The 24056-nt window shown below is 34.1% G+C and overlaps 1 long non-coding RNA gene across 1 annotated transcript in view; it reads left to right on the top strand.

Moving 5' to 3' along the window:
- Nucleotides 1–24056, top strand: part of LOC106131264 (uncharacterized) — a 74264-nt gene that overhangs the window by 5113 nt on the left and 45095 nt on the right. Inside the window, exon 3 of the long non-coding RNA XR_001228514.2 lies at nucleotides 20696–20716. This is a non-coding gene — a long non-coding RNA (uncharacterized LOC106131264). The remainder of the gene's footprint in view (nucleotides 1–20695; nucleotides 20717–24056) is intronic.

The raw sequence follows: 24056 nt of genomic DNA, 5'->3' as shown, positions 1-24056 counted from the left end.
CTGAAGTTCTGAGATTCGCCTTAAAGAAGCATCCCAAGTTTACAAACCCTGAGTCGTCCTTTACGACGACCATGAGAAAGTGATGGAGTGATCATATTCTTTTTCCTATTGGTGCCGGGAACCACACGGCACAAACAGCTAAACGTGACCTTTCAGTCTTTTCAATACTGTTGGCTCTGTCTACCCCGCACGGGATGATTATGTACGTATGTAAAAAAATTCAAGTCTCACATCGCATGAAAGTACGAAGGTTCCGTCGGGTTCTTTATCGTTGATATAAATTGTATAATGTCCCCGGAGTTAGGGGCGTTGCACCCACCAAGTTCAGTGATCTTGTGAGACATTCAACACACGTGCCCGGTACTTACATATCGGATAAATGTATGTGACAGTGAGGTTTTACGGTACATCTCCGGAATGGTATAGAATCGGAAATTCTTACGAAAAGCATTCTTTTACGGATTTCATATTCCAATGATGTGCAAAAATATGAAAGTTGCTGTTAATGACGACGGAGAAATTTTTCACGACGAATTTGATAAAGGTCAATTCGTTTTGTAATTGTGTGTCCTTTAATTTCTTGTTCTTTAAATTTTTATTCTTGTTAACTTGTATTCCTGTTTTATTTTATTGCGGGTGGTGTTTTTCGAATAAATCCTTTTTACTTTATTTTCCTTTCATATTTATGAGCTTCATAGATTTACTCAATTCATGAGTAAATTGTACTCAAACTTCTGCACATTTATTCATTTAATATAATTAGAATTATTTAAAAAAAAAGCGTATTTTCAAAGAAATTTTTCTTCACGAGTAATATTCATGTTATGATTTTATGTACGTCATCTGAGAAACCATAACAAGTCTTCTAGACGAAGTGGCTCCGTAAATGTAGGTAATTGTTGTTCTCAAGATCGTCCGCTTAGTTGCTATTCTCAAATACATTACTTATAAAAGCCACGGTTAGTAGAAGAAATATTAAAGTGACAAAATTGTCTACATTTACATATCTTGAAAAACTGCGATAATCCTTCCTCGTCCATCCAATGTCGAATGTGTATGTTGGAAATCACGGTTTTTTACAACCATAAACTTTTAGGGTTAATCTCATATAATATTCGGCATTATATGTGCATCTGTTGTCCCTCACGATCACACTTTTTTACGCCTAATCTTGATCACCAACGCTCGACAAAACGTCTTCATATTATTGTTTTATCTTAAATTAGCATCATAAATAGTCTCTGCAATCTTGACCTACACAACATCGTCTAAGTTATGACTCTTACAAATAGCACAACATAATAAGTCAGTAGGTACATGCGTAGAAGAAACTAGCCACGAAGTCGGCTACAGCAGCGGATGCATTTGTTTTGCTCTTGACATTCCTCGTTAAGCTCATGTTATTTCAATTGCAGTAATTTTCCATTCTTCGAAACGATTAAGTGAAACGAATCCAGGGGCACACTCTTAGTAATCCAAAGCTATTAAACTGGGTATTTAACAAATTTCATGCTGTTCTAGTATTTATGAAAAATAAATAAAAAATAAATAAATATATACGGCACAAATTACCTGATTAAGTTAGCCTCGAAGTAAGTTCGAGACTTGTGTTACGAGATACTAACTCAACTTTATTTTATAATAAATACTTACATGTATAGATAAACATCCAAGACCCAGGCCAATCAGAAAAAGTTATTTTCCCATCATCATTCCCTGGCCAGGATTCGAACCCGGGACCTCCAATGTCACAGACAAGCGTACTGCCGCTGCGCCACAGAGGCCGTAAACAAGGAATATAAATAGTCATATATTGTCTTTCTACCCTTGCGGGGTAGAAAGAGCCAAAATTCGCGAAAAATCTGGAAGGCCACGTTCAGCTGTATGATATGATGAAATATTTAAATTAAAAAAATGGCGGGTTGCTAGCCCATCCAATTACAAGTTTATAAGCATATCACTTAGTCGCCTTTTACGACATCTTTAGGAATGATAGGGAGTAATTCTATTTTAAAGTGCCAAAAACCGCACGTCACATTTCTATGTGGCATGCGGTTTTCGACTATGTTTTTCTAAACATAGTACTTTTTCCCGCAGATTTAGAATCTTTCAAAGACTGCTGTGTAATGTGTAGATGATTCCAAATGATGTCTCCTACGAAAAAAAGGGATTAATTATGCATGAAGAAAAAGGCTCACTAACTTCGTACCTATTCTTCTTTTAGGCTAGCAACAACTCACTATACCGAATTAAATATACATTAGTTAAATACTATTTTTAAACTTAATTCAATTTTTTTGGAAATCTACAAGTTAAAGTTTGTTTAAGAGTTTAAACAGAAGACTTTATCTTCTGTTTAAACTTTTGAACCAACTTGAATTTTCAACCGATAAAAAAAAACTTGTAACAAAGCTTTTCTAATTTTCATATTTATTTCGAAAACATAGAAGATAGATAGCTTTAAAATGAAACTAGTTTACAATGTAGCTGTATGTTTTTTCCAATACCTATATCTATATACATAAATATATATACCTAACACGATTATTCCAGTTACCAAACCCTTTAAAACCGGGTCTGATAAATTTAAAGAAATGCATTCAACCGTTTCATGCGAAGAATTTTATGACATCATCGTTCAAAGTTCGACTGAATTCGAGTGGTCCCTGGAGTTAGCACAAAGGAAACATCGCACCTTTTTATATTATTTTTGTAAATATGATTTCAAACAGGTCTGATAATGAAGAAAAAAAAACTAAGCTTGTGCCAGTTGGTTCTCTTTCCGTGCAGATTTGGAAGGTTAGAAAGCTGTAGTAGATTTAATTATACATATATTTTGACGTCATTTGTGTTTGTCATACAATAAACATTTTATGTTAAAAACGAATATTACTCTTTTAGGTGATCAATTCCTTCACTAGCTCCTCCGGCTAAAAACTACCGACTGTCTACCCCGTAGAGGATAAAGACATATTATGTGTAAAAAGGTTTTATGAAAATAGGTATTTTTTTAATATACTTGACCAAAGATTACAATAAGGGTTCTTATTTGTGTATATACAGCTTTAATCTGATCAAGGTAAGATTAAGTTATTAAAATGTCATGCTACATGTTGCAAAGTAATTAATTTGTCTTTAAAGAAGTGATAACATAAACCTGTCGTATTGAGATCATAATAATACTAATACTGTAAGAAAATATGACTGCGTACTCGGATCATCAGCAGAGCGTATCTATTTACATACATACATACATACATAAAATCACGCCTCTTTCCCGGAGGGGTAGGCAGAGACTACCTCTTTCCACTTGCCACGATCTCTGCATACTTCTTTCGCTTCGTCCACATTCATAACTCTCTTCATACAAGCTCGGCGGTTTCGGGTACTTTTGACCTGACCCTTTACCAGGACGTCCTTAATTTGATCAAGATACGTTCGTCTAGGTCTTCCCACTCCGACCTTTCCCTCCACACTCTCCTTGTATATCTGCTTAGTCAACCTGCCTTCATTCATCCTCTCCACATGACCGAACCATCTTAACATACCCTTTTCTATTCCTGTAACTACATCTTCTTTCACATCACAACATTCCCTTATCACGCTGTTCCTTATCCTGTCACTCAATTTCACACCCATCATACTCCTTAACGCTCTCATTTCCACTGCATTTATTCTGCTTTCATGCTTCTTTTGCCATACCCAACTTTCACTCCCATACATTAATGTCGGGACCAACACGCCCCTGTGCACAGCCAGTCGAGCCTTTTTGGATAGTTTCTGACTGCTCATAAAGGCATGCAAAGCTCCATTCACCATGTTCCCCGCGTTCACTCTCCTTTCAATATCACTATCATACTTGCCATCTGATGTAAACTTTGATCCTAGATATACAAACTCTTTCACTTGCTCCACTTTTTCTCCTCCAATCAAAATATTACATGCTGTCATTTCTTTCTCCATTTCAAAAACCAGTGTTTTAGTTTTACTTACGTTCACTTTCATTCCTTTCTCTTTTAAAGCTTCATGCATACAGTTTACCATCTCCTGTAACTCCTCCGCTGATGACGCCAGTATAACCTGATCGTCGGCATAGAGCAGACATTTGACGAGTAACTCATTCATCCTTAATCCACTTTTAGACTCTTTCAAATCTGTCAAACAGCTATCCATAAATAGGTTGAACAGCCACGGTGACGCAACACATCCTTGCCTAACGCCTTTCTCAATCTTAAACCACTCAGTGTGCGCTCCGTTTATCCTGACACAAGCACTCGAATCCTCATATAAGGATTTCAGTGCTCGTATTAAGAGACTGCTCACCCCATGCATAGAAAGTGCTGACCACAATTCATTCCTCTCAACTCTGTCATCTATTTTAAGTTGTATGTATCTATTTTAAGTTGGTTTTGCCAATTCTTGAAAAAAATTATGCGTGAGTTATATTCCTTCTGGATTAAGTTGTCACAGAGTAAGCCGGGGCTGCCTGTGAGAAGGATTCTATATTTGGTAAGTCAAACTAACACAAACACACGAACGACTCCCGTCTGAACTCTGCATCCTAACAGGGGAATATTATCCTGCATTATAGTTATTTTATTTGAATTTCACATGCAGAAGTTCTTAATGTTTAGCGTCGGTGTTCGGATCGGTAAGGTGCCCGCCGCCCGCGTAAAATGCATGATGCACATAAAGGCACAAGGTAATTATTAGTAAACATTAGTTTGAATACTAACCTTCGCTCTTACGGTGAGGGAAAACACCGTGAGGAATTCAGGGAATTGATGGGTTTGGTTCCCCTGCTGAGGTTGCGGAGGTCAGATGGGAGTCGCAAAAACCTGACTCATCCAATCCAGGAACCATGGCCTAAGGCTAACCTCGGGCTCCTCTCCATAGTGATAAGGATGTAACCAGATCTATAAGCCTTATAAGCCTGGAGGAAGAATAAGTTTTAAGTGTTCATATCCTAGTCACCTTCTACGAGATCCACAAGAGATAAAGGGGTCGTATTTTGTCGAAGGCCTCCCCGAAGTAGATTAAAATACGAAAGCCTATAGAAATCCTCCGAGAAAACATATGTTTTCTAAAAAGGCTCGCATAAAATATGCATAATGAAAGATGTCGTTAGCATCTGTTTAAAACACAGAAATCGGAATAATATAAGATTGTAGAAGCGGCAAATACCTACTGGTGACTATAGTTTTGCAACAGAAAACTACGTGCGTTGCAAGATGACGACAAATCATTACTATAGTATTAAGTCGTTAAATCTTGACAACTCGGAAGGATAGCTTGGGGTCTTTTGAGCATGATCCTGGATTAGACAATAAAGGTTTTTACACAAAACGACTCCCATTTTACCTACACTGGATTATAGCTACACATATCGTTACCTGATTATGCAGGTTTCCTCACGATGTTTTCACTCGCCGTAATATGGCATTTCTATTGTCTTAAATTATTCAGATTTCTATAGTGTAAACCGATTTATAGATAGGTTGTGCGCCAACTGGTTTGTACTGAGGGATTAACTCGGCGGTATCTGTGTCATGATCAAGGAGCCTAACACGTTTGTTAGTCATTCCAGCAAGTGTCAAGTACTCAGTTATTCTTTTTTGTAAGCAGGTAATAAAATATTATGTAACTGTTTGTGTACAGTAGTGAATTAAACCGAAATGCAAAAATGAATTAGTCCTTACTTTCTGATGCGTCGTATCACATTACCAATTTTGCAGTAAAGTATTTAATTATAAACGAAAATAGACCAAGTATTATCTAGGAGAAAAGTACATCCCTTGCGATTTGAACAATTAAGAAGAAATTTGATTAAGAAGTAAATTTTCTTAAGCGATGTCGCGGGCTGAAGCTACATTACCAAAGATATTATTACAATATAACAAAACCATAAGTAAGAAGAGAATTCATCTGTTGCCAAGTATTACATGACCTCAACTTCTATCTCATCATCTCAACGACGAAAAAATATAGCTTTTTGTGGTTCATAATAAGTATGTTTTGCGCAGTTAAAACCAGTCATAAATTACGTAACTATACAAAGATGAGCAGATTTTGTTAGTCAACTATGTTTTAGTAGTTTCCGCCAGCTTAAATTTGTTAATACCTACTTTTTGTGTCTAATACAGATTTTTGTATTTAACGCAGACTGTTAACAAAAAGCCGCATTGCTTTTCGTAATATTTAAATACATTTTAATTATAAGTTTACTTCTATTCTTTGTAAAATATATAAAAATTGGTCAAGATTTCTCGTGTATTTCTATTTTACTGTTCTCTTATTTTGGATTTTTTTTTTATATATGTCAAATTTCACCTTGCAACTCCCCATAATTTTGCGTGAGCTTTGTTATAATATCTCTTAATTTTTGCAATATATTCCTTAAAATTGTTTTAAATAAAATCGATTCCTCGTAAATAGAATCCACTTAACATTTATTTACTTTAGTTCGCAACATGTTCGTCCGTACATAAGCCTATTTGCAGAGCTTAAGAAGAAATTCGATTGAAACTCCTTAGAACACTGACACAAACAAAAACAGCTAAAATTATCTTTGCAAGCTCATCTAAACTTCGGAAAACCGTAACAATAACGGAATTTTCTAAATCTCCGCTTTCTTTTGCTAATACGAAAATAACTTTAAAGTTAGCTCGTAGTACGGAGCACAACATTAAGGTGCAGCTTCATTGCTGCGAACTGGTGAGCCAGGGACTATTTTTATCACTCTTGTCGTTGCGTATTACCGTTTATTTTTTAAAGACCGCTAGAGAAAGGCTTAAATAACTCGAGAGGCTGTGAATACATTTATGCTATGAAATGATTTTTCAAATCTTTACGATTGGGTTCTTGTCTACAATGAACCTGACCAGAATAATGTATTTTACGGCTGCTACAGACACCAAAGATTATATTTTCTTCAAAGTACATTCGCTAGCCAATATAATAAATACACATAAATACCTTGATATTGTTAAAAGGAATTCGGAAATGTTAAAGATATAATATAATTAAGCGAGTTAAGGAAAAGGTTGGGGATTCTTCTTTTAGGCGATGGGAAGCAAAATCAATTCCATTCCATAAAACTGAATGTCTTTACATGACTTTTGGCTGCGTCTTCCCCGTAAGAGATAATTACGTGACTATATGTATGTAGAGTATAACATCCTACGCGGCTATGAAATCTCCGGCTAATGTTTGGACCCCATGACAAAGTTTGAGGCTTAATCCTAGTTGGAATGACTCTAGTCTTTACTTCGTCTCGTTTCATTAGTCTAGTCAGAGTTCCGACCAACAGTTGGTTCGGTGCAGTTAATTTACCATCTGGTTTCCATGACCTGACTATTCGATGCATCATAATGAATGTAGTGCCGTGTGGTTCCCGGCACCAATACAAAAAAGAATAGGATCACTCCATCTCTTTCCCATGGATGTCGTAAAAGGCGACTAAGGGATAGGCTGACAAAGTTGGGATTCTTTTTTAGGCGATGGGCTAGCAACCTGTCACTAGTTGAATCTCAATTCTATCATTAAGCCAAATAGCTGAACGTGGCCATTCAGTCTTTTCAAGACTGTTGGCTCTGTCTACCCCGCAAGGGATATAGACGTGACCATATGTATATATGTATAATGAATGTAATTACTACAATTTACGTACACTACATATTGTTAAGTCCTCTTATTTTACCCCCCTTAATACAACCCCGTAAGGGTTAAAGACGTTATTATTGTATATAGTTATGTAAATTTTCATCACAATCAATTTGGTATATTTTGAATTTAAGTAACGTATGACTTATGTTAACAGAAAAAAAGGTTTCTTTTAAAGACCGAACCCCTGAATGAAAATTTAAACAGCGATCTATATCTACAAACTGCTGCAGTGTAGTTTGTTCCGCCGCTTCTTCTTCACATGCGCTTTGGGAGCGGTAGTACTTATAATTATATTTAAGTGATGTGACGCCAATAATTGATACCTTCAAATTCAAAGAAGTATCCAATTTAAAAATAAATCTATTCGATTCTGTTCTAAACGTTTTGACGACTCACATTTTTTACGTGCATGTGCGAAATGTCCAATTTTATGACGCAGCCAGATGCAATCGTACGTAGTTAAGATCTCCACATAAATTTCAGAGAAATCTTAGACTCCATCCACAATCTACAACTAAGTTAACGATCCGATGCAACATTGAAATTTATGAACGTGATCTTTCAGTCTTTTCGCGGCTGTTAGCCTTGTCTACCTCGTAAGGGGCAAAGACGTGATTATATGTATATATTTGAGAAAGGCTTCTATTATTTTCTCAGAATACTGTGAAAAGCAAAATATTATTCTCATAATTCTGAGTATTACAACTTATACTCGCATTGCTTTTACTCCATTCCAAATTGGATTTCGAGGTAAATTCTCTGAATGGTATTACATGTAAATACTCGATTGTTTTATTCCTTCTTTTGTTGGATTTTATTTTTGTTCAATTACTTCTAAAAGGTCGATGAAAATATGTGTTCAATAATACATTTGATGGTTTCATATTAATAAAACTTCAAACATTGTTAATGTAAAAAGGTTTTAATATTATAAGGGAGATGGTTGTAAACAAAATCCTCTTTTAGGCCATGAGTCATTTACCTATCACTATACATACATGATCGCGTCTTTATCCTTTACGGGATAGACAGAGCCAACAGTCTTGAAATGACTAGAAGGCCACGTTCAGCTGTATCCGTATCACTATCACGTATGTCGTACGTCATGGGTATCACTATCCCAGTCTTCATTCTTTCATTAAGCCATCATACAACTGACTGTTACCTTCGAGTATTTCCAACACCATTGGCTCTATATACTATCATGGAAATGATAATCATATGATGATAAGAAAAATATGGTTTTACGAGATTAAAATGATTAGCTCTCCGTTTTCAATATGGCATTAATTTACAATTCAAGCCAAGATCGTGCATCTTATAAGGAGTTTCTAAAGAAATTATAGGCGACATAAATAGACATTTAACTGGTAATAAAGAGCGACTACTATTATTGTTCAAATCCTTGCGATGATAGACTCCTTGGCAAATTTTATTACGATGTAGACAATAACTGAGAACGGCATCCTCGATAATTCGAAATTAATAAACAGGACACATCACCCTTTTCAAAGAAATTATGAATTTTGTTTTTTCAAAACAGATGAGGAGTTTATCACTGGCAGTCTTTGTTTCTACTTCTAATTGTTAGTTTTCTTAATTTTTCACTCTAATTTATAAATATGGGATGGAATTTGGAAGGATTTTCCGAATATCCGCGGAAAAGGAAAGCAACGAAATGTTGGCATCACGCGGACGTTGCAAAAAAAAATTCTGAAATAAAACAAAAATTTACACTACCGACCTTATCTCACTGGATATACAGACACACAAAACGTTTATCTACATGATGCGACAGATCCGGCGTGGACGCACGGCCAGCGGCTCTTGCTCACTTTCCAATGAAAGCGCCTGCGCAGAACGGCCTTGCTTGGCAGTTGTAAGGGAATTTCGTTAACCTACTTACTAGTGATGTTACATTACCAATTTGTGATAATGCAGAAATAAATAATGTTTATGTAATTAGCGGAGTCATTTGTTGGGAATAAACTATGTGATTTGAATTATTATTACTCTCTTTTACAATTTATTGTATATACTTTAGTATATAAATAAGATTGTTTATTATGTTAAATAGGTAATTAACAAACCAAGGAATAAGGACCAGGTAGAGCATGTGGAAATCTACGTTTCTATATCATCTGTGAGATATAATTATAGTATATTTATGTTATGTATATGATAATAGACAAAAAAAAATTTTTATGCATGAAATATTTTTTTACTGTTAACAAAAAAGACAACATTGCATTTAATTTCATCCAACAAAACAATTTGGTTGTTCTGACATTTTGTATCTGTAGCTTAGATTGCTATAGCTTTCTGAGCGCCAATACATTTCGGTTGAAAGCGTCGTGGGAGTCCCAAAGGTTTATAATTACTCAAGTTGAATCCCGCGTTAGTTGGTGCCAGTTGGTCAGCAAGCAGGGTAATTACTATCGTCTTGCTACTCTGTGACTTAGGGTTGGCAAGGACAGATTTCTTAGAACTTTAATGAATATATATAAGAACTTCTTTTCTTGTGAATTGTGCTGTCTCCTTCTCTCAACATAGCGTTTCCTGATATTCTCACCTCAGCGGAGCTAGCATGATGAACTATCTCTGTCCCGTTTCACTTTTGTTCAGTTACTTCCAAATTACCGCTAATTACATAAAATAGGGAAGCTTAACTGTCTCCGGGACTTTAAAAAAATACATACATACATCACGTTTATATCAACTGAGGGGAAGACAGCCTTGAAAAAACTATGTGTATATATATAATACACATAAGTATAGTATAAAAATAGTCATGTATTTTTAAAGATTTCCCTTGCTTTCATCAAGTTTCAATCATCAAATCCTTACTCGAATATAGAAAATAACAATATCCTATCTAAAAATAAGATTCAAATCATAACACGTACGTCACATCACGAAGAAAGACATTTTGTATTTGTTGAACGAACACAGATATACTAAATTACGAACACCTTTGTTGTTTAGTTTATACATTCTCTATAAAAATGACATCGTCTTTCAAATGAAATCCCATAACTGTCAGCCCTAGGTGTAATAGAGACTAGATCGTTTTCACTGGGTAATAGTTTCCGAAACGATTATTGATGCAATAACAATATAATGTAGACTCAAGGGGAATTTGTTGAGCGGCAATGAATTAAATCTATCGGTGTATTTATCTAGTCAAAATATTTGCGAATATTGCTCTTTGATTCCGGGCACTTTAAATGATATGTATAATTTATATTATTATACGGAAATAATTATTAAACTGTCAAACTAAATGTGTCCCTCTAGTTAAGTGACTTTTAGTCCGTGCTAAACCACTTCAACTCTTTCACCGTAAGAGACGACTTAGGTAATAGAACTTTCATCTAGTGCAATAAAAAATAATGATAAGTTATCTTTCCTTTTTTCTTTTGGTGCCTTGTGGTTCCCGGTACCAAAAGGAACTTGGGGTACTTGATCTGGCCCCTCGCCAGCACGTTCCTTTCAAACTAACGTGGTTTTTCAGTCTTTTCGAGACTGTTGGTTCGGTCTACCTCGAAAGGGAAAAATGTGATATGAGTATGTGGGAGTAGAATAAAGAGATAATTATAGATAAAAACAACCTGTTTCATTTAGTTAAAAGTTTATATTAATCAAATTTACGGTATTAACCGTTCAGCCATATTGAGTGCACAAGTTGCTTGTTCTGTAAACAACAGAGTTTTATAGAAACGGTTTAAAAAAAAAACAAATTATTTTTTAATGTTACTTTAAAAGTAGGATCTCCCTGCTAATTAAGTAATAAACATAAACTTAACACCTACATACTATGTTAATTTATGATCACGAAGATACTACTCAATTTTCGCACATTAAATTTAATTATTCAATGATTTTGCTGCCAATTATTATAAATAACTATTCTTAAATGCTCCTTGACCTAAACCATAAACATTTCGGCTTTATACCTCTCGAACCAAACAGTGTTTGACACTGTTAATGACTATGTATGGTTATTATTTTTAATGATAATTAGGCTCATTATTGACAATGCTATTGCATTTTAATATAAATGGTGTCGTTAAAAGTTGAACTATGAAGGCTAAAGACCTCAATAATGCTAAACAAAAGCCCACCGAATAAGTTCCTTCATATTTTTGAAGAAAAACACGTGAAAACGAATATGAATTGTAGGTCAATTTGACCGTGGTGTACTACAGTCAATTAAACTAAACCATATTATCAGGAAAACTTAATTAATTTTCCATTATTTTTATTTCAAGTTCCTCTTCCATAAATGTTATAAAAACATTGATTAAAGTTGGTCTCAGTTCAATTTCACAATCAATAAATGATACAAACTTATGGCAACCAATCACCAATATCACATACACATGAACAAACCGAATTAATAGAAAGAAAATAATTTAATTAATTCCAAAAATATACTTAACTATAATTACCATTAAAATCATATAAAAAAAAAACCGAACGGAAACTTAAAACTTCTAGAGTTATATAACACTGATAATTATTTAGTGATGCAAATAGCGGCTACGGCAATGTCACTTGCATCACTGCAATACTTTTTTATACTGTGACTATTTGTTTAATCGGTGGAAATCAGTCCAAACCTCTCGCTCTATTGATCTTGATACGCACGGACGCTACTTCCAACAGATCTGAAAATTTTTACATCTTCTATGAAAAAAAGATTGAGTTTTTGTCGCTTTTATGTCTAGACAAGTATTTCGATAAATGTAAATTGAAGATAGCCCTATTTTCTAATAGACATTTAGCCATATATATTATATGTATGTTTAATTACAAATTTTAAAATCAAATTATTTGGTGCTAAAAAATAATTGGAATGATGCAAATTCTTCTATTTTTAACACGATATGTGTTTTGTTGTAAAACAAAAAGGTTTTAAAGTATTAAGTACCAATAATTACACAAACCATACGGTCAAATGACTAGTCATTCAACTCTGGAATTGTCTATTGTATAATATAATATATTTTTTGTTTAGATTACCATGACCAATCTGCTATATAAACTATACTATATAAACTATCATCCTCAAGTGTAATTCTTACATCACTGGTCTGTAGTCGAGTCGCTCTCACAACCACTACAAGCCCACGATTCCGGTACTTTCTTCTATCATTACCGATAAGGTTCACATTGGACGAGTAAGATGGACTACCGATAAGACGCATAATTATACTTTAGTTAAGTACTTATTTTAAGAGACATACTTACGCACTTGATTTATACAGATCATATGTATATGTGCAATAAAGCCTGAAAAAACGAAGAGTTCTTTTTTTAAGTTTAACGAAAAACTAGAAATAAAGATCGAGCATTTAAAAGATTTGCAAGAAGATTATTAAAGTTTATTATCCTAACGAATTATTTTCGTAACAAAATTGGGTGGCTTCGTAGGTATAGGTTGGACGGAAAATCAGCGACGTCTCTTAACAGATTGAATTAAGTTGGGCCCTTTCTGGAAACATCTTATTTTTGTTTCAAAATCATTTATTTATTATACCTACTTTTGGTATAGTCGACTAAACTAATATGAACTATTGGGACTCATTATAGAATTTATTGACTTGTGAAGCAGGAAATCTCACACATGATATAGGCCTGCAACATATTACGTTATTACCCGTACCGACTGTGTGATAAATGATATTAATTGATTTGCTGATAGATATAATGTCATGCATATTAATGATATGTCAAAATGCATGTAAACGTTTATATGAAAGTTTCGTTTGAATAAATAAAAGCACTAAGCAAATAATTAAAATCATTTTTAAGGTATGTCAATTTATATTGAGCCAAAGTCTGCATCACCTATAATTACCTTCATTTTAATTATAGCTTTCTACGACTTTCTGACTGAACCATTTTAATGCCACTTAAGATATTGGAGTCTAGTTTTTAACCGGTAAGTTGAATCGATGTAAATAAGGGCCATATACAAATATGTCCATCTTCAGGGTATAAGAATATCCATTTATGCAAAATATCAGCCAAAAAAGTTCAATAATTAGCTGCTAAAGCTTCTCTTAACTCTTAACTTAAATTAATGATACATACTCGGTTCTCTCCGTGGTTCCGCTCGTTTATTACAAATCACACGGGACCTGCGGGGCTAGCATATCACCAGCGACGCCGTTTTTATCGCGCGATAAACTATCGCTGTTTCGCTTTTTATTATAAAGTGAAAAGGGACAGCGATAGTTCTTTTTCCAATAGAAAAGGTGACAAAAAGCGGGCCATTTTGACATTTTAATATAATTTGTGAGACATAAAGATACGGAACTTTTGCAAGTAACTTATATTATAGAGGAATGTTCATAATAATATGTGCATTAGACAATTCGTGTCTAGTTCAGGTACAGGTAGGAAAACAATTTTTGAGGTATGCGTGCGATCACGTCACGCGCTAACGTTGGATAGTGGTTTTGTTTTAGCTTGCTTCCTATACTACCAATTAGTAAACATGACGTCATGGTTGTTTTTTTTTTTTAATTTTAGTTTTGACGAGAATAATGCATGACACCTCTCATGTTGTTATTAGGAAACAGACACAAGGAATACATGGTCACAATATCCGCTTAGTGATGTTAATGAATAATGACGCTTTATATTTTGTTTTACTCTAGTAATCTTTGAAGCTTTTAAACTCATCTAAAAATCTTGGATGCATTGATTAACTACATACTACACTGCAAATAATTGACGGCTTCTGTGGCGCAGCGGTAAATACGGTTGTCTGTGACACCGGAGGTCCCGGGTTCGAATCCCGGTCTCACTTTCTCTGATTGGTCTGGGTCTTGGATGTTGCTCTATATAAGTATTTTTTATAAAATATGGTATCGTTGAGTTAGTATTTCGTAACACAAGTTTCGAACTTACTTCGAGGGTAACTCAATCTGTGTTTGTCCCATATATATTTATATTTATTTATAATTCAAGTGAAATTTATGTGTGCCCTGTGGTTCCCGGCACCATTAGAAAAAAGAATAAGACCACTTCATCTGTTTCACACGGATGTCGTAAAAGGCGACTAAGGGATATGCTTATAAACTTGGAATTCCTCTTTTAGGCGATGGGCTAGCAACCCGACACTATTTGAATCTCAATTCTATCACTAAGCCAAACAGCTGAGCGTGGTCTATCAGTCTTTCCAAGACTGGTGGCTCTGTCTACCCCGCTAGGGGTATAGACGTGATCATATGTATGTATGAAATTTATCGAATGCAAAATAAAAATATTTATTCCATTGCTTTAAAATATCATAATACACAGTCGTTTCCAAATAAATAAACAAATGAACATTAATTAAAAATTAAAATGTTGGCTTGTGTTTCAATTTCCAATATGAGCAATATTATTTGTTTGAACAAAAATATTTGTTTTGAACAGGCCCGTTTAATTTAATAACGATAAAACTTTGTGTTCGTTCCCTCGTTTTCAAACAAAACCTTAAGATCTGGAATATTTCAAAATCAATAATTGCACTTCTTCGAACTGGGGTACAATAAACCTATAAAAAAATGTTAATCAAATTAATTCACTCACATTACATCAGGTTGTGGGAGCCTCAGATTATGATTTTAAAAATACGTGCTTAATGTCACGAACTTATTATTGTTGCCTACTTTCTGAGGCCAAGGACCGCTATTGACCACGATCCAGTAGAGGGTAAGTCAGGTACTTACTACGTAGTAACACGAAGCAACTCACATCTATATCTTGGCAACAGGAGAACCGAACCATCTTGGATCATTATTGTAGCATAAGATAAAAAATTAGATAGATAAACTCTTTAAAAGAAAATCTGAAAAAAGACACAGATTATGACGTACAAAGGCGGACTTATCGATAAAGCTATCTCTGCCAATCAACCTAGTTGAAAGTTCTTATTTCCTTAGTGGTATAATATAGAAGATATCCACGGGAAAGAGATTGAGTGATTCTTACTTGTGAGTGACCAGACCCACACAGATCAGCGCATAAAAAGTATTAAAATTTTATATTGACGCAGAAAGTAATTTGTCAGAGTAATTGTTACATCTGGCCGTGGGTATAAATCGCGGAGTTTCAACATTAGCTGGTCCAGCCTGCCTCTAATGGCCAGGTGCCTGTGCCTTCAAACTCTGTAATGTCTAAACTTCCTCACTTTTTGACAATTAAAAACTATTTGGGAATTTACGTTCAGAAATAGAAAACGCTTTTTAGAAAATCAAGCACATCAACCTTGATTATTTTAAATTAATTTTGTGTATTTTTTTTTATTTTTCTTGGTCCTCGCCTTTTCCCGTTACTAGTTTAATACTACTAGTCTAGTAGTACTAGTCTGGCTGGGGACCTGCTCCCGCAGTCCGAGGCTTTCTTTAAAATAGTTTTTTTTATATACAATGCGATTCGAAGCAAACGAACAGGTCCTGGTCTTTTTCAAAACACTTTTTTCCATAAAAAAGTCCAAAGGTGACCTACGCACAAAATTAATTATTGAAGTGAGAAGAAAGTGAGAATAGTTAATTTTGTGCACATGAATATAAGCACTCCAAGGCTCTCATGTACAAAATAAAACGTTAATAACTCTTTAATAACAAAGTGTGCTCTACTTCATCTATGATTCCATATAAACAAAATATCATTTGAACTCAAAGTTTGGGTGCGACAGAATAAATTGACAGAGGATCGTCCGCTCACTGTTTCTGAAGCAAGATACGAAATTCTCATTAAAATTTCTAGAGTGGAAGTCGGAATCCCGGTTCTCCATTCAATTCCGCCTTTTGAACTAAATCACAAGTTTTCACGAATTACTTTCACAATAAGGTAGAATTAAGTGTAGAAGTTCAAAGTCGCTTTCAATTAAAAGGTATGAATCAAACTTCGTAGAAGTTTTCTAAGTGAAAAGTGAGATAAAATTAACAATATAATAAAGAGATCATGATATTGTTTGAGAACCTATTCTTTTAAAACTGTAAAAAATATTTGTATGCAACGGATATAAGAGATAAAAATTAGATTACATGTAATAAGCAGTTAAATTTAATGGATATGGATAATATTTATCAGGTGAATCTTTTACTCCAGTTTCCAAACGTATTATTCTAATACACATCTATTTCAAGTGAAACAAATTTAAATTTCTCCTTCAATCCCTCGTTTGGAACTTTCTTTTTCTTGACTTATTCAAAAAGGTACTTGCTGATTAATTTTGTAACTCATTCTCAGTTACATAGAATGAAACAAGTTTAATTATTAAGTTCTCTGAAATGAGACATCGAAATTTAAATGGGGCTCAGATTCGTGCTGGTATTTTACGAATTTTGTTAAAACTTGATATTATATTGTAAAACAGTTTGATTATTGTTTGACACAAAATGTTATATGCCTTCACATAGTGCCCAAATGTTTCAGACTTTATCTTCATACGATAATGGATACGATTGTTTGTATGAATAAGGGGTAATTTTTCTCTAGTTGACCATACAATCACATAATTTTAACAGAGAGTGAAAAATAACCTTCATTTTGAAACAATGCATGGCATACAGCGCTTCATTGTAAACAAAAGACCTCTAAACGCATAGGTACTAGAATGAAATTCAATAAACTTACAATTAATTTATCAATTACAAATCAAATCACTGCGCATGTTATTTAACTCTCTCATTACACAATAATTGTAATAAGAAACTAATTTATTGAGATGTAATTGCGTTGATCTAGAATACGTCAATCCATTTAAAGGAATTATCTAGTAGCCACCTACTGGCATAATTCTTTAAGTTCTTCATCCAAGTTCAACTGGTTACAATTATAGAACATCGTACCGTATTTGTGATAACTGATGACCGAGGGCAAAAAGTGAATTATTTGCATTTCTATAAATACATAGATATTTATAGTTATAATAGGTTATGTATCTATCTTTCCCGTTGTGCCGTGTGGTTCCCGGAACTTTAAATGGACCATTTCATCTCGTTTACATGGATGTCGTAAAAGTCGGTAGGCAGAGACAGTACATTTTCACTTGCCTGTATGTTTCGTTCAGATTCATTAACTTTTTCATACGGCAAATAAATCAGAAAATAATAAACATTCGGGTCGGAAAATTGAAACGGTTCGTTGCAAGGAAGAAACCTACCTATGTAACTACGACCTTAATATAACTGTAACTAATAACAATATAAATGTACGAACTAAATATTCTTGGACGATCACTACATAGATTTATCTAGAGTCTTCGTACGTCCAAAATCACGCATTTCTTGATCACATAACTTCCCAACCCTACTTCCTCCAAGGAACTTAAATGCCAATATTTTTCGTTCATAATATCGGCTATTAAAGATATATCAGATTTTAGAAATAGATTCCGGTTTTTTTTTATTTATGGTTTTTGCAACAATCTAGACGTCTTAAATACACTCAACTAAATAGTCATAACGAATTTAAGTCCATTCAAAAGATACTTTCACCCACTTCTAAATATACAATTGTGCTTACGATCTGTATTAGATGACAAAGCATCTTTGTCGCGTATCTCGAACGAGTACAGACGACGTAAAAATTTAATCTCATAGGTGCTGTTACTATGATTTTAGTCAATTATGCGAAGATCAGGCTATAATAAGAAAGTATTTTTAATAAAAATTTAACATTATAGTTTAAATTAAAGCCTTTTCCATATAACAAGAGAAATGCTGCTACACTGCAATATATCAACAATAAAATATTTACAACTATACTCTGCATAGTAATTTTTTTTCTAGAGAAAGTTATGTAAAAATATGTAACAAACGAGCATTAATTTGAAATTCTTCATAACATATCTACATCCACTGGAGTACATTTTCCTTTCCCAATATTTATTTGTCATATCGTTAAAATATTTAGATCGTTTTAAGGTAGACTTTTGGTGCAATATTTTTACATACATGTAAATTCTCTGTTATTTATTGCGATGCTACAAAGAATCGTATATTTTTTTTTATCTTATCACTTGTCCTGCCGGCTGTACACGGTATAATCGCGATGTTAGGCCTCACTCTCTCCGCGACCTTTAACACCCGTAGTCTATGTTGTGTAACGGTTATGTGTATTACGTGGTCTGCATAAACTTGGCGGAAATTATTCGTTTAATTGATTCAAAGGAATATATTCATTACTATGTTGAATGTGTATAACATTATTTGCACATTAACTGTGGTTTTATTTTTTATTTTATTCAATCAGTTTTACTATCCCATTCCAACTACCTAATATAATAATTTAACAATTTTGATAAAGCTAATACGTATAGTTTAGATATTATTTATATCGAGTTTTAATAATAGAAACTTGTAATGAAAAACTATAATAAAAAATACATATCTACCTACTTACCTATTTTACTTTCTCAATATGTTTCACGCGACAGCCAGAATTATCGACAAAACTGACATTAAAAATATTAGCAAACATATATAAAATAATCATATATAATCGGTTCGCAACACATAAATATAAAGTGTTAGTGTTGGACACGCTCTCCCGCCGGCGACAGGTATATTAGTGCCAAATAACTTACTATTAACTTAACAAGCCAAGATTAGATGTCTTTATCATAGATATTGTAAAGGAAAATGATTTCCCTGACACGTTAACTAGACGTCAGAATATCTTATTGAAACCTTAAATTGCTTTACTGCAAAATTGAGAGTAACTATGCTTGTAGGCGACAGCTTAATAGTTTCAGCTATGCGAAAGGAAATCTGAGTTTAGTATTACTAAAAATGACACAGTTAATCTGTGTGACCTGCGTCGAATATGTTTTGAAATAAACGTCTAGCCGTGTAGTTCTCAGCTGTTTAGATGGGAACACTCCATATCTTTTCCATAGATGTCAGAAAGGCGACTGAAGGGAAGGCTTTTATACTTCTTCTTGAAAGCGATGGGCTAGCTAATTTTCATTTTTTGAATGTCAATTCCATCATTTAGGCATACAGCGGAACATGGCGTTTCAGTCTTTTTAAGATTATTGACTCTATCTACCCTGCAAGGAACATAAACGTGAATATATGTATAAATATAGGTATACAATCAATTTCGCTCACTTTCATATCAATTTTCGTAAAAAAAAAAATAGCCTAACTAGAGAGAAGCTAAACCTTGCCTAGATCGTAGAAAAAGACCTTATGCTCTTAGTCGCTTCCACAAATTTAAGAAGATATGGTAATCAGACGATTTCATCTCTTAAATGTGAGGATTTCCAAGTGTCTGGAACCACACGGCGATTAACTAAAGGTATCAGCGTTACCTACATACACATACTTAACTACAACTTACTTAAGAATTTGCGATCAGAAAAAGCTCTAATCAAAAAATCCCTTGTTAATTTTCTCCATCTTTTATAATCGCCAAAATAAATCGGTTTTTCCGTGATTACTTGATAAATCAATAATAACGGTTTGGGTTCTGGGAGATTAAAGGGTTTTATAAATGATCAAATCGGACTTTTAGCAGCTTTTTAAGATTAAAGAGACTTCCTTATATTCGAAAAGCGAAGAGTGGATGGTTATAATTTATTCATATCGATAAATATTCATTATTATTTTGTATTAATAGAGACAGGTCTCTTTTTGAGTATTTAACCCATTAAGTTATGAAAATATTATTTCTTTTATCCAGTATCGAGATAAACAGATACTGCGTAACCTAATGTCAGAGTTTCTTAATCAAAACATTATGACCACAAGTTTGAGCCCAAAAGCTCCGAAATAATCGCGTTAACCACTCTACCACAGCATACTTACTTGTTCTATACTTATTAAATCTTCTAAACAATAACGCACAACACGCACGTACTAAAATATGTATTACAAAATAACTTCGCCCAAACTTAACGCCCCGAAAACCACAATCTGGGAATGAGGGTGAATTCGTCCATTCTAATTCATTATTAAGAACAATCATAAAGTTTGAAATGAAGGATTTTAATTAAAAGTTACCCGTTTGTTTGTTTCAGAAAGGAGCTGTTACTTTTTCGGTAAGTAAGCAAATGTAATACTAGCTCTTGCATTTGGTTGTTCTCTTATAACACTCTATTATTGACTAACCAGAATACGCTCGCAGCTCCCTCCGCGTAAATCGATAAATCCCGTTTTTTATAAGAATCAAATGGATATTATATAAGGCATACCATCGGTTTAGGATGATATTTCAATCAATCTGTAACTTCTTCAATATTAGATTTAAAACCGGAATAAACAATTTCCTTTTTTCTCCCCATCAAAATTGAAATTAAAAATGTAATAGATTAATTCCAATTGATAAACTGTGTTTAAATCATTACCAAGTTTTTAACATTCTATTTCAACCAATCTTTATTTGATTAAAACGAAGACATTAACAATTTTCACGCCATAATCCGAAGCTTAAGCGACATAACACGTGTCGTGCTTAGCTCAAATCCGTTATCGGAACGATTCTCAAAGGATTTAATTTCCTGTCGGCGAAATGAAAATCGATTAGTTTGATTTCCGGCGGCCGGCGGCGGCGGGTCGATAGTTTCCGATTTTCGGGACGAAACGGATTTAATAAGACATGCTAGTTAATCCGACTCTATTCCATGGCCCGATGAAGAAAGAGGGATGCACAGATTCAATTCTTACCGTGACCACGTATCAATGACTTTGCGGTGACAACTACATACGTATATGTTACACAGCTTGATTTTCGTCAGCCGGCGGCAACGGGTCGATAATTTCCGAATTTCAGGACGAAAGGGATTTAATGAGACTTTGTTTTGTATATTGCAGACAACAAACAATTTTATACTTTATCCCACTATTAAAAATTACAATGATTTTTTTTCAAGGGTAGTCGAAGAGGCAAAGTGCCCGATAAATAAAGAGCAATGATGATTCAAATCCTATCATGTTTCAATGACTTGTTAAACCATATTAATTTGACGCCAACTTCTAAAATATTCATTCTCGAAAAGGTATTTCATGCTTAGTAAATTTATTGCTCACTTTTTAGTAGTTTACCTGTTTGTATGTCATGATTATTTGATTATTAAAAAATATTTTTGCCGTCGTGAAATCAAAATATTAAAAATTCACACCACGAAGAAGCGCGCCGCCTACCTTCGCGAAATTAATACAAATTAATTCAAATTAAAATCTCCATCTCAATATTTGTAAGATGTCTGTGAAAATGGTAAACTCTCACAGATGCAACGAGATTGAATCCCGCCCGAGGCCGCGGCTTCGTATTAATTTACAACCTCGTCTAAGAGGATGAGATGGGAATAAATTACACCTTGCTCTCTGTTCCCAACGATACTTTCACGTTTATTTTATCAATAGCATTCGCCTGCGGCTCCGTCCTCGTGAAATGTACCGTATGTCCTTTTTCTTTACTTCCATACTATACATATATATGCAAAATTTCATAGATATCGGTTCATTGGTTCTGTACGGGCGTGGAGCCCGGGACCCGTATATGATTACGATCCTGGATTGGGTACCTAATTTAGATTTTTCACCTCACTGCAACCGCGTTAGGCTCGCAGTGCGGACGTAGGCCACGTTGACCAAGTGATCCAATTGAGATTCAAGTACTGACACGTTGTTGTCAAAGGAAGAATCCCAAGATCACCGAAATCAATCGCCTTGTTGCAAACTCAATTGAAAATACACTAACAAAGATAGTATTAGAAAAAAACATTGTTTTTCTATACAAGTGCACAATACATCCGTATTTTTTTATACTTACTTTTATTTTTAGAACCTCAAGATAAACATGTAATATAAAACAAAATATGATACTTATTTACGTAGCCCGGAGCAAAATCCCTTGGCGCGCGCTGTTAACAATTCTAAATGTCAAACTTTCTGAAACATTTTCATCTAAATAAGGATGTTAAAAATAATAAAGAATAAGAACAGGCTCCTCAAAATTCATTACGTTTACAAGTTTTCTCTTTACTTACCTTTCTGACGTTACATGTTTATTAAAAAAAAGACGATAAAGGATGAAACTGTAATTTTGTTATAAGCTTATGCACTGAAAAGCAATTTGTGAGAACTCTAGTAAAGACCAATTAATGTTCTCATTTAGATATAACTGTCTATTTTCGAAACTTTGTCATCAAAATCTTACGAAAATCAAACATGGGTTTGAACATAGGCAAAAACTGGACGTTCTTAAAGTTATTTTAGCGCTTGCGTTTGAAACTGAAATTGCGCAGACTCAAACAGTTACGCTAATAGGGTTAAGCTCCAGTGAACCCTAAAGTATAACATTACAAAGAAATTTCTTCCACTATAAAGAAATATTTCGCTTTCATGTTCAAAGAATACTGGCGTAAGGTAAAATTCTTGATGCAAATTGAGTTTTTTCACACTCGCTGTAAAATTATTTCGCAATGTGGTATGACCACATCATGTGATGTTTTCAATAATATTATGACTTGTTCAAGATTCTTGTTTTTATCGTAAGTTAGACTCACCCAATCCAGGACCATTGTCAAAATATGCACCCCGGTTTCCTCTCCAGAGTGGTGAGGATGTAACCGGGACTAACGCCAGGAAGAAAAAGAAGAGGTCATGAAGTAATATAAATGTTTTTGTCGTTACAAAAGCAGCTGTTACCTGTCAACCTTTTCTTTGTAACACGAAATAAAGCACTGTGATCCGAACTCCACATTGTGTGACGACTCGATTCGGTTCTTGTGATTACAAATACAAGTCGAACATTCTGCCCATATATATAGGTGAGGTAAAGTAATGTTTATAAAATTATTAAATTAAAACACTGGCATACAAAAAAAATATATAACAATAGTCGCGGTATCCAACTATGATGTTGTTTACACACGAACCCAAGCATGGCCGGGTATATGACATGTGTGGTTCGATTTGCCGCCGGTCGCCTACCCTCGGGAAATTACTGAAAAAGGGACCACTGACCACGTCGCGACTTGACATAAGGCATCTCATCCATTGCAACGCAAAAATTTACTAAGCGAGTATATTTTAAGTGTATAGAATGTTGGTCGTGTCTTCCATAATAGTTTTAAGAAATATTATTAAAAGTTAAATTTGATCAATCGGGCGAGTTCATTATTGTAAAAATAAACAATTATTAAAACTCAAATATTTGTCTTCAAACATGCGAAAAGCATAATTATAACTTTAATGTATGTTGTAAAAATTGTCTCAGAGTAGGAATATAAAGAAAGAGGAATCGGTTTAACTTGTATAAGGAAATTTCATAGACGCTCACATAATCAGCCCGATTAATGTCAACATGGCAAAATTCAATTGTTAGAGCCATATTTACGTCCATTGACGTTAATAAGTCGCAAGCAAAGCATACTG

The sequence above is a fragment of the Amyelois transitella genome, chromosome 6, assembly GCF_032362555.1.
Source record: "Amyelois transitella isolate CPQ chromosome 6, ilAmyTran1.1, whole genome shotgun sequence".
Classification (NCBI taxonomy): Eukaryota; Metazoa; Arthropoda; class Insecta; order Lepidoptera; family Pyralidae; genus Amyelois; species Amyelois transitella.
This window is presented reverse-complemented; position numbering and strand designations above follow the sequence as displayed.